Source organism: Hordeum vulgare, chromosome 5H (assembly GCF_904849725.1).
Source record: "Hordeum vulgare subsp. vulgare chromosome 5H, MorexV3_pseudomolecules_assembly, whole genome shotgun sequence".
Classification (NCBI taxonomy): domain Eukaryota; kingdom Viridiplantae; phylum Streptophyta; class Magnoliopsida; order Poales; family Poaceae; genus Hordeum; species Hordeum vulgare.
In genome coordinates this window covers 456,261,077-456,273,605 of record NC_058522.1, presented here as the reverse complement: position 1 = coordinate 456,273,605, position 12,529 = coordinate 456,261,077, and positions in this window count along the sequence as shown.

Below are 12,529 nucleotides of genomic sequence, written 5' to 3'. Positions count from 1 at the left end.
CCAAACCGAATTGGAGGAGGAATCCTCCCTCTTGGGCTCGAACGAACCCTCCTACTTGGAGTAGGAGGAAATCCACCTCCCCTTGGTTCCTCCTATTTATAGTGGAGGTTTGAGAGGGTGTTTGCACCTCAAGCCTTTGTGCAGCCCTCTCTCCCTTCACTACTTGGTGACACCCCATTGTTAGTTCGGTACGACACGACGAAGCCCTGCCGGAGTAGATCCACGATCATCACCGCCACGCCATCGTGCTACGAGAGAATTCAACTACCTCTTTGTATCTCTTGCTGGATCAAGAAGGCGGAGATTGTCATCGAGCTGTACGTGCGTTGGACGCGGAGATGCCATCCATTCGGTGCTAGATCGGGACGGATCGTGGGACGGCGGTGATTTGGATCGCGAAGACGTTTACCGCGTTTCTTAACTCTTCCCTCCTTCTCGTAGATGATCATCACCATGATAGGTCTTCGTGTGCGTAGGAATTTTTTTGTTTCCCATGCAACATTACCCAAGTTTGGTACCAAAGGTAGGTTCATGCATAGATGATATCTCGAGTAGAATAGAAAATAGTTTGTGGGCGTTGATATTCAATTTGCTTCCCTCCTTAGTATTTTATTGATTCAACGGCATTTTTGTATTGAAGCGACCCACAACAACTTTACTCGTATGCTTACGAGAGACCGGTTTCATCGACTCACATGCATCTTGTTGCATAAAGATTACTGGCGGGTGTCTGTTTCTTCAACTTTAGTTGAATCGAATTTGACCGAGGCGGTCCTTGGAGAAGGTTAAAATAACAATTTTCATATCACCGTTATGTCTTTGCGTAAGTAAGATGCGATCATAGTAGATACCCATAGCAGCCACGTAAAACATGCAACAACAAATTAGAGGACGTCTAACTTGTTTTTGCAGGGTATGCTTGTGATGTGATATGGCCAAAGACATGATATGATATATTGGATGTATGAGATGATCATGTTGTAATAGTTAAATATCAACTTGCACGTCGATGCTACGGCAACCGGCAGGAGCCATACGTTTGTCTTTAAATTTATTTTGCGCTTGCAGATGCTCTTGCTATATTGCTAGTGAGTAGCTTTAGTAGTAACATCATAGATAGCGTGACAACCTCGTTGGCAGCACGATGACGGAGACCATGATGATGGTGATCATGGTGTGGCGCCGGTGACGATGGAGATCATGCCGATGCTTTGGTGATGGAGATCAAGAAGCACAAGTTCATGACCATATCATGTCACTTATGATTTGCATGTGATGTTAATCCTTTTATGCACCTTATTTTTCTTAGAACGATGGTATCATTATAAGGTGATCCCTCACTAAAATTTCAAGATAAAATTGTGTTCTCCCCGATTATGCACCGTTGCGACATTTCGTCGTTTTGAGACACCACGTGATGATCGGGTGTGATAGACTCAACGTTCACATACAACGGGTGCAAAACAGTTGCAGACGCGGAACACTTAGGTGAAACTTGATGAGCCTAGCATGTACAGACATGGCCTCGGAACACAAGAGACTGAAAGGTCGAGCATGAATCATATAGTTGATATGATCAACATGGAGTTGTTCACCACTGAAACTATACTCAACTCACGTGATGATCGGACTTGAGTTAGTGAATTTGGATCATGCGACACTCGAATGACTAGAGGGATGTCTATTTGAGTGGGAGTTTATTAGTAATATGATTAGCTAAAATCAATTGTCTTGAACATAGTCTAAGTAATCTTTACAAAATTTTATGTTGTAGATCAATGGCTCGTGCATTAGCAACCGTGAATTTTAATACGTTCCTAGAGAACCCTAAGCTGAAAGATGATGGAAGCAACTTTGTTGAATGGGCTCGAAATCTCAGGCTTATCCTCCAGGATGGCCAAAAGCAATATGTGCTTGATGCTGCGCTAGGTGATGCACCACCCGCTACGGCAACCCAGGATGTGTTGAGCGCTTGGCAAGCGCGTAAGGATGACTACTCACTAGTTCAATGTGCAGTTTTGTATGGCTTAGAACCGGGACTTCAAAGACGTTTTAAACATCATGGAGCATATGAGATGTTCTAGGAGTTGAAGTTTATCTTTGATAAGAATGCCCGGATCGAGAGGTATGAGACCTCCGATAGGTTCTATGCTTGCAAAATGGAGGAGAATTCGTTTGTCAGTGAACACGTGCTCAGAATGTGTGGGTACTCTAACCGTCTAGCTGAGGTGGGGATTGAACTCCCGCAAGAATCTATCACTGAAAAGATTCTTCAGTCACTGTCACCTAGCTATAAGAGCTTTGTGTTGAACTATAAAATGGAAGGGATGAATAAGTCACCCAGCGAGTTGTTTGCGATGCTGAAAGTCGCTAAGTTAGAAATCAAGAAAGAACATGAAGTGTTGATGGTCAATAAGACCACTAGTTTCAAGAAAAATGGCAAAGGCAAGAAGGGTAACTCGAAGAAGAGTGGAAAGATGTTGCCCCTGTGACGAAGAAACCCAAGGATGGACCTAAGCCGGAAACTGAGTGCTATTATTGCAAGGTGACTGGTCACTGGAAGCGCAACTGCCCCAAGTATCTGGCTGATAAGAAGGCGGCCAACACCAAACAAGGTATATTTGATATACATGGTATTGATGTGTACCTCACCAGCTCTCGTAGTAGTGCCTGGGTATTTGATACGGGTTCTGCTGCTCACATTTGCAACTCGAAACAGGAACTGCGGAATAAACGAAGGCTCGCGAAGGATGAGGTGACGATGCGCGTGGGAAATGGTTCCAAGGTTGATGCGATCGCCGTTGGCACACTCCCACTTCAGTTACCATTGGGACTAGTAATGAACTTAAATAAATATGTTAAGCATGAATAATATATCTGTATCTTGTTTATTGCGAGATGGTTACTCACTTAAGTCAGAGAATAATGGTTGTTCTATTTATATGAGGAATATCTTTTATGGTCATGCACCCAATGTGAGGGGTTTGTTCATATTGAATCTCGTTTGTGATGACACTCTTGGCCATAACATTGAGACCAAAAGATGTAGAGTTGACAATGATAGCGCCACTATCTTGTGGCACTGCCGCTTAGGTCATATTCGTGTAAAGCGCATGAAGAAACTCCATGCTAATGGACTTTTGGAGTCACTTGATTTTGAATCACTTGACACATGCGAACCATGTCTCATGGGCAAGATGACTAAGACTCCGTTCTCTGAAACAATCGAGGGTGCAAGTGACTTGTTGGAGATCATACATACTGATGTGTGCACACTGATGAGCATAGAGACGCGCGGCGGATATCATTATGTTCTCATCTTCATTGACGATTGAAGTAGGTATGGTCATATCTACTTGCTGAAGCACAAGTTTGAAATGTTTGTAAAGTTCAAGCAATTTCAGAGTGAAGTAGAAAAACATCATAGCAAAAAGATCAAGTTCCTATGATCTGATCAAGGAGGTGAATATCCGAGTTACGAGTTTGGTGCTCACTTGAGACAATGTGGAATTGTTTCAGAGTTGACACCGCGTGGAACACCACATCGCAATGGTGTGTCCGAATGTGGTAATCGTACTTTATTAGATATGATGCGTTCTATGATGTCTCTTACTGATGACCCACAAGTATAGGGGATCAATCGTAGTCCTTCCGATAAGTAAGAGTGTCAAACCCAACGAGGAGGAGAAGGATATGAAAAGTGGTTTTCAACAAGGAAATATCTGCAAGCACTGAAATTATCGGTAACAAGTGATTGTGTGGTGAGATGATTCATAGCGAGCAACAAGTAACAAAAGTAGCAACGGTGCAGCAAAGTGGCCCAATCCCTTTTGTAGCAAGGGACAAGCCTAGACAAAGTCTTATAGGAGGAAAAATGCTCCCGACGACACACAGGAATTTCTGTCATGCTAGTTTTCATCATGTTCATATGATTTGCGTTCGTTACTTTGATAGTTTGATATGTGGGTGGGCCGGAGCTTGGGTATTTCCCTTACTTGGACAAGCATCCCACTTATGATTAACCCCTCTCGCAAGCATCCGCAACTATGAAAGAAGAATTAAGACAACGTCTAACCATAGCATTAAACTAGTGGATCCAAATCAGCCCCTTACGAAGCAACACATAGACTGGGGTTTAAGCTTCTGTCACTCTAGCAACCCATCATCTACTTACTACTCCCCAATGCCTTCCTCTAGGTCCAAATATGGTGAAGTGTTATGTAGTCGACGTTCACATAACACCACTAGAGGAGAAACAACATACAACATATCAAAATACCGAACGAATACCAAATTCACATGACTATTATCAGCATGACTTATCCCATGTCCTCAGGAACAAAAGTAACTACTCACAAAGCATAATCATATTCATGACCAGAGAGGTAATGAGTAGCATCAAGGATCTGAACATAAACTCTTCCACCAAGTAATCCAACTAGCATCAACTACAAAGAGTAATTAACACTACTAGCAACCTTACAAGTACCAATCGGAGTCGCGAGATGGAGATTGGTTACAAGTGATGAAATAGGGTTTGGAGATGAGATGGTGCTGATGAAGATGTTCATGGTGACGAGTCCCCTCCAATGAGAGGAGTGTTGGTGATGACGATGGCGATGATTTCCCCCTCCGGGAGGGAAGTTTCCCCGGCAGGATCGTCCTGCCGGAGCTCTAGATTGGTTGTCTCAAGTTCCGCCTCGTGGCGGTGGCGAATCCTTGAAAAAGCCTCCTCCTGATTTTTCCCCGGACGAAACCCTTCATATAGTAGAAGAGGGGGGCCAGAGGGCCAGCTGGGTGTCCACAAGCCCCCAAGGCGCGGCCAGGGGGGTGGCCGCGCCTAGCAGGCTTGTGGCCACCTGCTGGCGCCCCTCTAGCGCTTCTTCGGCCTAGTATTTTTTATAAATCCGGAAAAAAATCCTCGTTGGTTTTTACGGCGTTTGGAGTTGCGCAGAATAGGTATCTCAAACTTGCTTCAATTTCAGGCCAGAATTCCAGCTGTCGGCATTCTCCCTCTTCAAGTAAACCTTGCAAAATAAGAGAGAAAAGGCATAAGTATTGTACCGTGAAGTGAAATAACAGCCCAAAAAGCGATAAATGTCAACATGAAAGCATGATGCAAAATGGACGTATCAACTCCCCCAAGCTTAGACCTCGCTTGTCCTCAAGCGAAAGCCTAGCTCAATAAATATGACCACATGTTTAGAGAGAGAGGTGTCGACAAAACAAGATACGAACATGCATGCATCATGATCATGATCAGAACAGCAATACCAACATATAATCTCTCATGCTAAAGTGACAATTCCTTCACAAAGTAAAGTATGGATAGAGAATCTTACCGAGAAGTAACAACCGATAGCCTGTAGTCATTGAAGCAATTGCAATTTATCACAACATCAGAAAGAGTCAAATAAGAGCTTGTAAAGCAAATCCACATACTCAATCATCTTTTCATTCTCTACAATTGCTACAACTCACGTGGTACTCATGAGATCAAAGTTTCAGCTGAACACAGAGAAAGATAGGGGCTTATAGTTTTGCCTCCCAACTGCTTACCTCAAGGGTAATGTCAACAATAATAATTCATGAATACTTACCTCCAAGTTGACATATGAATATAGATCTTTCCCTAGCATATGACGTTAGCCAAGATAAAGGCGAAAGAAGGAATTGGTGAAGATCACGATGACTCTTTCAAGGGCAAAAAGTAAAGGTATAAGATAGGCCATTCGCAGAGGGAAGCAGAGGTTGTCAGGCGCTTTTGAGGTTTGGATGCGTGTCCTCTTTGTGCGGAGGAACGCCACTTTATATTGCCTCCTGTGATAAAGAACTTTATTATGCAGTCTGTCGCTTTTATGTCTTCCTCATCTCATGTTCGTACAAAGCTTATTTTCCACACACTAATAGATCATACATATTAGAGAGCAATTTTTATTGCTTGCACCGATGACAACTTACTCGAGGGATATTATTCAATCCATAGGTAGGTATGGTGGACTCTCATGGAAAAACTGGGTTGAAGGTTTATGGATGCACAAGTAGTATCTCTACTTGGTGTGGGAGGTTTTGGCTAATATGAGGTGGAAGCAATCGTCACATGCTAAGGGATCTCTAATCATATAACATTGTTCGGAACGAAGAAAACACAATTCATTATGTTGTCTTCCTTGTCCAACATCTACTTCTAGGCATGTAATAGTTTGGTGAGTGTTCACAATCATAGATGGTGTCAAAGATGATGTATTTATATGTGAACCTCTCCTTCTTTATCACTTCCTATTAATTGCAACAATGACCAAGGTCTACGTTTGTCTACCCTGAACAAGTTTCAATCAACATTCTTTTTATATGTGAAGCCATCACTTCCCATAAGATCATTACATGATCTTTCATGCTTTTGTTCTTTTCTCAATCTATTGATCATGGCAAGAGGCAAAGCCCTCAACTAAGACACTCTTTATTATATGGCTCACGAGCACGAATACATCGGGGGTGACACAAAGCATAACTCAAGACTAAAACACTAAGACTTTTATTCTACAAGAGAAAAAGAAAACTGAAAAGGAACAAGCTAAAACAAAGGTAAAGGCAAAAGATGTGATGGTGATACGATACTGGGTAAACTCCCCCAAGCTTGGCACAAGCCAAGGGGATTTCCCATACCCATGCTCAGATGTCTTCCTGTGGAGGTGATGGTGGTCTAGTTGTTGAAGTCTTGAGCTTATATAATAATCACCTGAGCATAAAATTCTGCTCCCTCAGATCATCATTTTCCTCTTCAAGCTTCAACACCGTTTGGCATAATTCCTGCGTACTCTCCTGCAAGAAACAAGAAGGGATAAATAGAGTCTTAGGTTTTTTCCTTGAGTCAGGGAGGCTCGACTTCTTGAACTCCACATGGGTGTTTCCAGGTGGAGGTAGAGGAGCCTCCTCCTCATCGCAACTTGTTCCTTCCTTCCCCTTGGTTTCATAATCTTCTTCCTCATCAGTGGTCCAGCCATAATGATCCATGTCCCCATAGATCTTGGGGTTAGTGAGGTAATCAGCCACATAACTCTCCCCCTTTGAATCCTGAGAAGACATCTTGACCTAGATCTATGGCAGAAAACAAGCTCGAAACCAAAACAAAGGAAATCTGCGTGATACGAGGGTCAGACCTTACGGTAGAATATATATTGATTTTTTTCAGACCAGAAGGAGTACTCCGCACGAAAACGGAGTCCGGGAGACACACGAGGTGGTCACAATCCCCCCAATTTTTCTATTTTTTCTAATATTCCAAAACGGAGAAAAATTCCTACTGGAAAAGTTTTGGAGTCTGTTTTCTTACCGAATCACATACCTCTTCATTTTTGGAGTCTGAAACAGGCTAATAAATATCCCTCAGGTATTCTTCCGGAGTTATGGTATTGATGATATTGCTTTCAACATTTATGGGAGTACCTGAGATATAAGGCTTGATTCTCTGCCCATTTACAACTCTCGGACAATTACCTTCCGTGTTGTTGATCTTGATAGCACCGGAACAATATACTTCCTCAACAATATAGGGATCTTCCCATTTGGAGAGAAGTTTACCTGCAAAGAATCTTAAACGAGAGTTATATAGCAAGACATAATCACCTACATTGAACTCACGCTTTTGTATCCTTTTGTCATTCCACTTCTTAACCTTTTCTTTGAACAACTTGGCATTCTCATATGCCTGAGTTCTCCATTCATCAAGCGAGCTAATGTCAAATAACCTCTTCTCACCAGCAAGTTTGAAATCAAAGTTGAGCTCTTTGATTGCCCAATAGGCTTTATGTTCTAGCTCAAGAGGTAAATGACATGCTTTACCGTACACCATTTTGTACGGAGACATGCCCATGGGATTCTTATAGGCAGTTCTATAAGCCCACAGTGCATAATCGAGCTTCTTAGACCAATTCTTTCTAGACCTGTTGACAGACTTTTGCAGAATTAGTTTAATATCTCTATTGCTTAGCTCTACTTGACCACTGGACTGAGGGTGATAGGGGGACGCAATTCTATGGTTGACATCGTACTTAGCAAGCGTTTTACGGAAAGCACCATGAATGAAATGTGAACTACCGTCGGTCATCACATATCTAGGGCCTCCAAACCTAGGGAAAATAACTTCTTTAAGCATCCTGATAGAAGTGTTAGGATCAACACTACTAGTGGGAATAGCTTCTACCCACTTAGTGACGTAATCAACAGCAACTATAATATGAGTATACCCTTTAGATTTTGGAAAAGGTCCCATATAATCAAAGCCCCAAACATCAAATGGTTCAATGACAAGTGAATAGTTCATAGGCATTTCCTGACATTTACCGATATTACCTACTCTTTGACATTCGTCACAAGACAAGACAAACTTACGGGCATCCTTGAAGAGAGTGGGCCAATAGAAACCTGATTGCAATACCTTGTGTGCAGTTCTACCTCCATCATGGTGTCCTCTGTAGGCCTCAGAGTGACACTTTTGTAGGATCTGTCCCTGTTCATGTTCAGGTACACAACGTCTAATAACACCATCTATTACTTCCTTATAAAGGCAAGGATCATCCCAAAAGTAATGTCTCAAGTCAAAGAAGAATTTGTTCTTCTGCTGGTATGTGAAACTAGGTGGTATATATTTGGCAACGATATAGTTTGCATAATCAGCATACCATGGTGCACTACGTGAAGTATTGATGACATTCAATTGCTCATCGGGAAAGCTATCATGAATAGGTTGTGGGCCATCAAGAACGTTCTCTAACCTAGACAAGTTATCTCCTACGGGGTTATAAGCACCCTTCCTGTCGACAACGTGCAAATCAAATACTTGTAGCAAGAGAACCCATCTGATAAGTCTAGGTTTAGCGTCCTTCTTCTCCATGAGGTACTTAATAGCAGCATGATCAGTGTGAATAGTGACTTTGGAATCAACTATGTAAGACCTGAACTTTTCACATGCAAACACGACTGCTAAAAATTCCTTCTCCGTAGTAGCATAGTTTCTTTGGGCACTCTCTAGAGTTTTACTAGCATAGTGAATAACATTCAACTTCTTATCAACTCTTTTCCCTAGGACAGCACCAACAGCATAATCACTAGTATCACACATGATTTCAAAAGGTAAGTTCCAATCAGGTGCTTGAACAATAGGCGCAGTTATCAAGGCCTTCTTAAGTATTTCGAAGGCTTCCTCACAATCATCATAAAAAACAAAAGGAATGTCCTTTTGCAAGAGGTTGGTAAGAGGCCTAGAAATCTTAGAGAAGTCTTTAATGAACCTCCTATAGAAACCAGCATGACCAAGGAAACTTCTTATACCTCTGATATCTGTGGGGTATTGCATTTTCTCAATCGCATCAATCATAGCCTTATCGACTTCAATACCTCTTTCAGAAATTTTCTGTCCTAAGACGATGCCTTCATTAACCATAAAGTGGCACTTCTCCCAATTCAAAACAAGGTTGGTGTCATTACATCTCTGCAAGACCCGGTCAAGGTTGCTGAGTGATACGTCTCAAACGTATCCATAATTTTTGATGGTTTCACACTATTATCTTGTCTTCTTTGGTTGTTTTATGTACCTTTTATATCTTTTTGGGACTAACTTATTAATTCAGTGCCAAGTGCCAGTTCCTGTTTTTTCCGTGTTTTTGACTCTTTTCAGATCTGATTTTGGAACGGAGTCCAAACGGAAGAAAAACCCCGAAATGATTTTTTCCCGAACGGAAGAAGATCAGGGGGCTTTTGGGCCAAGCCAGGTGGGCTCCAGGGAGCCCACAAGCCCCCACTCTGCCACCAGGGGGGAGGCGACGGTGGACAGGCTTGTGGCCTCCCTGGCCGCCCCCTCACCTAGGTCTTTGGCCTATAAATTCCCAAATATTTCGCAAAAAATCACGGGAGCCTCAAAAATACTTTTCCGCCGCCGCAAGCTTCCGTTTCCGTGAGATCTCATCTGGAGACCCTTCCCGGCACCCTGCCGGAGGGGACTTTGGAGTTGGAGGGCTCCTTCATTATCATCATCGCCCCTCAAATGACGTGTGAGTAGTTCACTTCAGACCTACGGGTCCGTAGTTAGTAGCTAGATGGCTTCTTCTATCTCTTGGATCTTCAATACAAAGTTCTCCATGATCTTCATGGAGATCTATCTGATGTAATCTTCTTTGATGGTGCGTTTGTCAAGATCCGATGAATTGCAGATTTGTGATCAGATTATCTATGATATATATTTGAGTCTTTGTTGATTTCTTATATGCATGATTTTATATCCTTGTAAGTCTCTCCGAGTTGTTGGTTTTGTTTGGCCAACTAGACTTATGATTCTTGCAATGGGAGAAGTGCTTGGTTTTGGGTTCTACCATGTGGAGACCTTTCCCAGTGACAGTAGGGGCAGCAAGGCACACATCAAGTAGTTGCCATCAAGGGTAAAAAGATGGGGTTTTTATCATTGGTTTGAGATTCTCCCTCTACATCATGTCATCTTGCTTAAGGCGTTACTCTGTTCTTACGGACTTAATACACTAGATGCATGCTGGATAGCGGTCGATGTGTGGAGTAATAGTAGTAGATGCAGAAAGTATCGGTCTACTTTTTTCGGACGTGATGCCTATAGAAATAATCATTGCATAGATATCGTCACGACTTTGCGCGGTTCTATCAATTGCTCGACAGTAAGTTGTTCACCCACCGTCTACTTGCTTTCATGAGAGAAGCCACTAGTAAACACTACGGCCCCCGGGTCTATTCACATCCATCGTTTACACCTCCGCGTTTACCTTGCTTTGTTACTTTGTTGCTTTCAGTTCTCACTTGGCAAACAATCTATAAGGGATTGACAACCCCTTCATAGCGTTGGGCGCAAGTTTTTGTGTTTGTGCAGGATCTTGAGATACTCCTCCACTGTATTGATACCTTGGTTTTCAAACTGAGGGAAGTACTTACCACCGCTATGCTACATCATCCTTTCCGCTTCGAGGGAACACCAACACAAGGCTCCAAGGCCACGGGGGAAATCCTTTGCATACTTGCCTAGGAAGTCCCTTAAGGCGTAGCCGCAGCAGAAAGATCAAGCCAAGTATTCTCCCATCGACGTGCCTATTTCTGGCGCCGTTGGAAGGTCTTTTGTTGCAGTAGGAGAAGTATTTATGGCGCCATTGCCGGGGAGGAGAAATCAAGATCTATCCAAGTAGGTCTCACAAAATCATCTCCTGCATTTACTTTTGTTGCCAGTTGCCTCTCGTTTTCCTCTCCCCCACTTCACATTTGCCATTTTCATTCGCCTTTCTCCTTAGCCGTTTTCTTTTGCCTTTGCCGTTCCCTTTGGCCCGTCTGCTCTTAGGTTTGTTCGTGAGAGACCTTTCCTCATGGCCAAACTAAACTATTTCAGAAATTGGAAGATATTGAAACTAATGTCAAAAGTTTCATGTCTTCTCAGTTTGACCAAAATAGTTACTTCCGTAGGGAATTAAAAGAGCAAAATTCCTTTTTGGTCTATTTGAATAAAGATGTTGATGATATGGTCGATGATTTCCTTGCACTTAGTTCTCAGTTTGCTCACCTGGAAAAATTGGTGGGCCAAATTTCTGACAAGCAGGCTACCTTAATCAATAAGATGGCAGCTAAACCTGAAATTTGTGATGCAAATCACGAAGATCTTAAAGTGCTTGGTGTGTCTCCTCTTGAATCTTTGTTTTCGCGTGTCAAACCTACTTATGGAGGGGCTAGATATGAATCCACTTTGGTTGAAAAACGCCCCAATGATTCGGAGTCCACCTATCTTGATGATAAAGGTGTGGAGAGTGGAGTAGAAGAAGTCAAAATTTTGGGTAGTAATGAAACTCCCACTTTGGATTTCAAGGAATTCAATTATTATAATTGCTCCTTGTTTGATTGCATTTCTTTGATGCAATCCATTGCAAACTCTCCACATGCTTATAGCCAAAGAAAAGCCTTTACCGCGCATATCGTAGATGCTATGATGAAATCTCTTGAAGAGAAGCTCGAACTAGAAGTCTCTATACCTAGAAAACTTCATGATGAGTGGGAACCTACTGTCAAAATCAAGATCAAGAACTATGAGTGCAATTCTTTGTGTGATTTGGGTGCTAGTGTTTCCGCGATTCCAAAGTCTTTATGTGATATTCTTGGTTTTCATGAGATTAAAGAATGTTCTCTTAATTTGTATCTTGCGGATTCTACTGTCAAGAAACCCATGGGGAGGATCGATGATGTTCTTATTGTTGCAAATAAGAACTATGTACCCATGGATTTCATTGTACTTGACATAGATTGCAATCCTTCATGTCCCATTATTCTTGGTAGACCTTTCCTAAGGACTATTGGTGCTATCATCGATATGAAGGAAGGGAATATTAGATTTCAATTTCCTTTAAAGAAGGGCATGGAGCACTTTCCTAGAAATAAAATAAGATTGCCTTATGAATCTATGATGAGGGCTACCTATGGTTTGAGCACCAAAGATGACTATACGTGATTCCATCACTTTCGCCTAGCTAAGGGC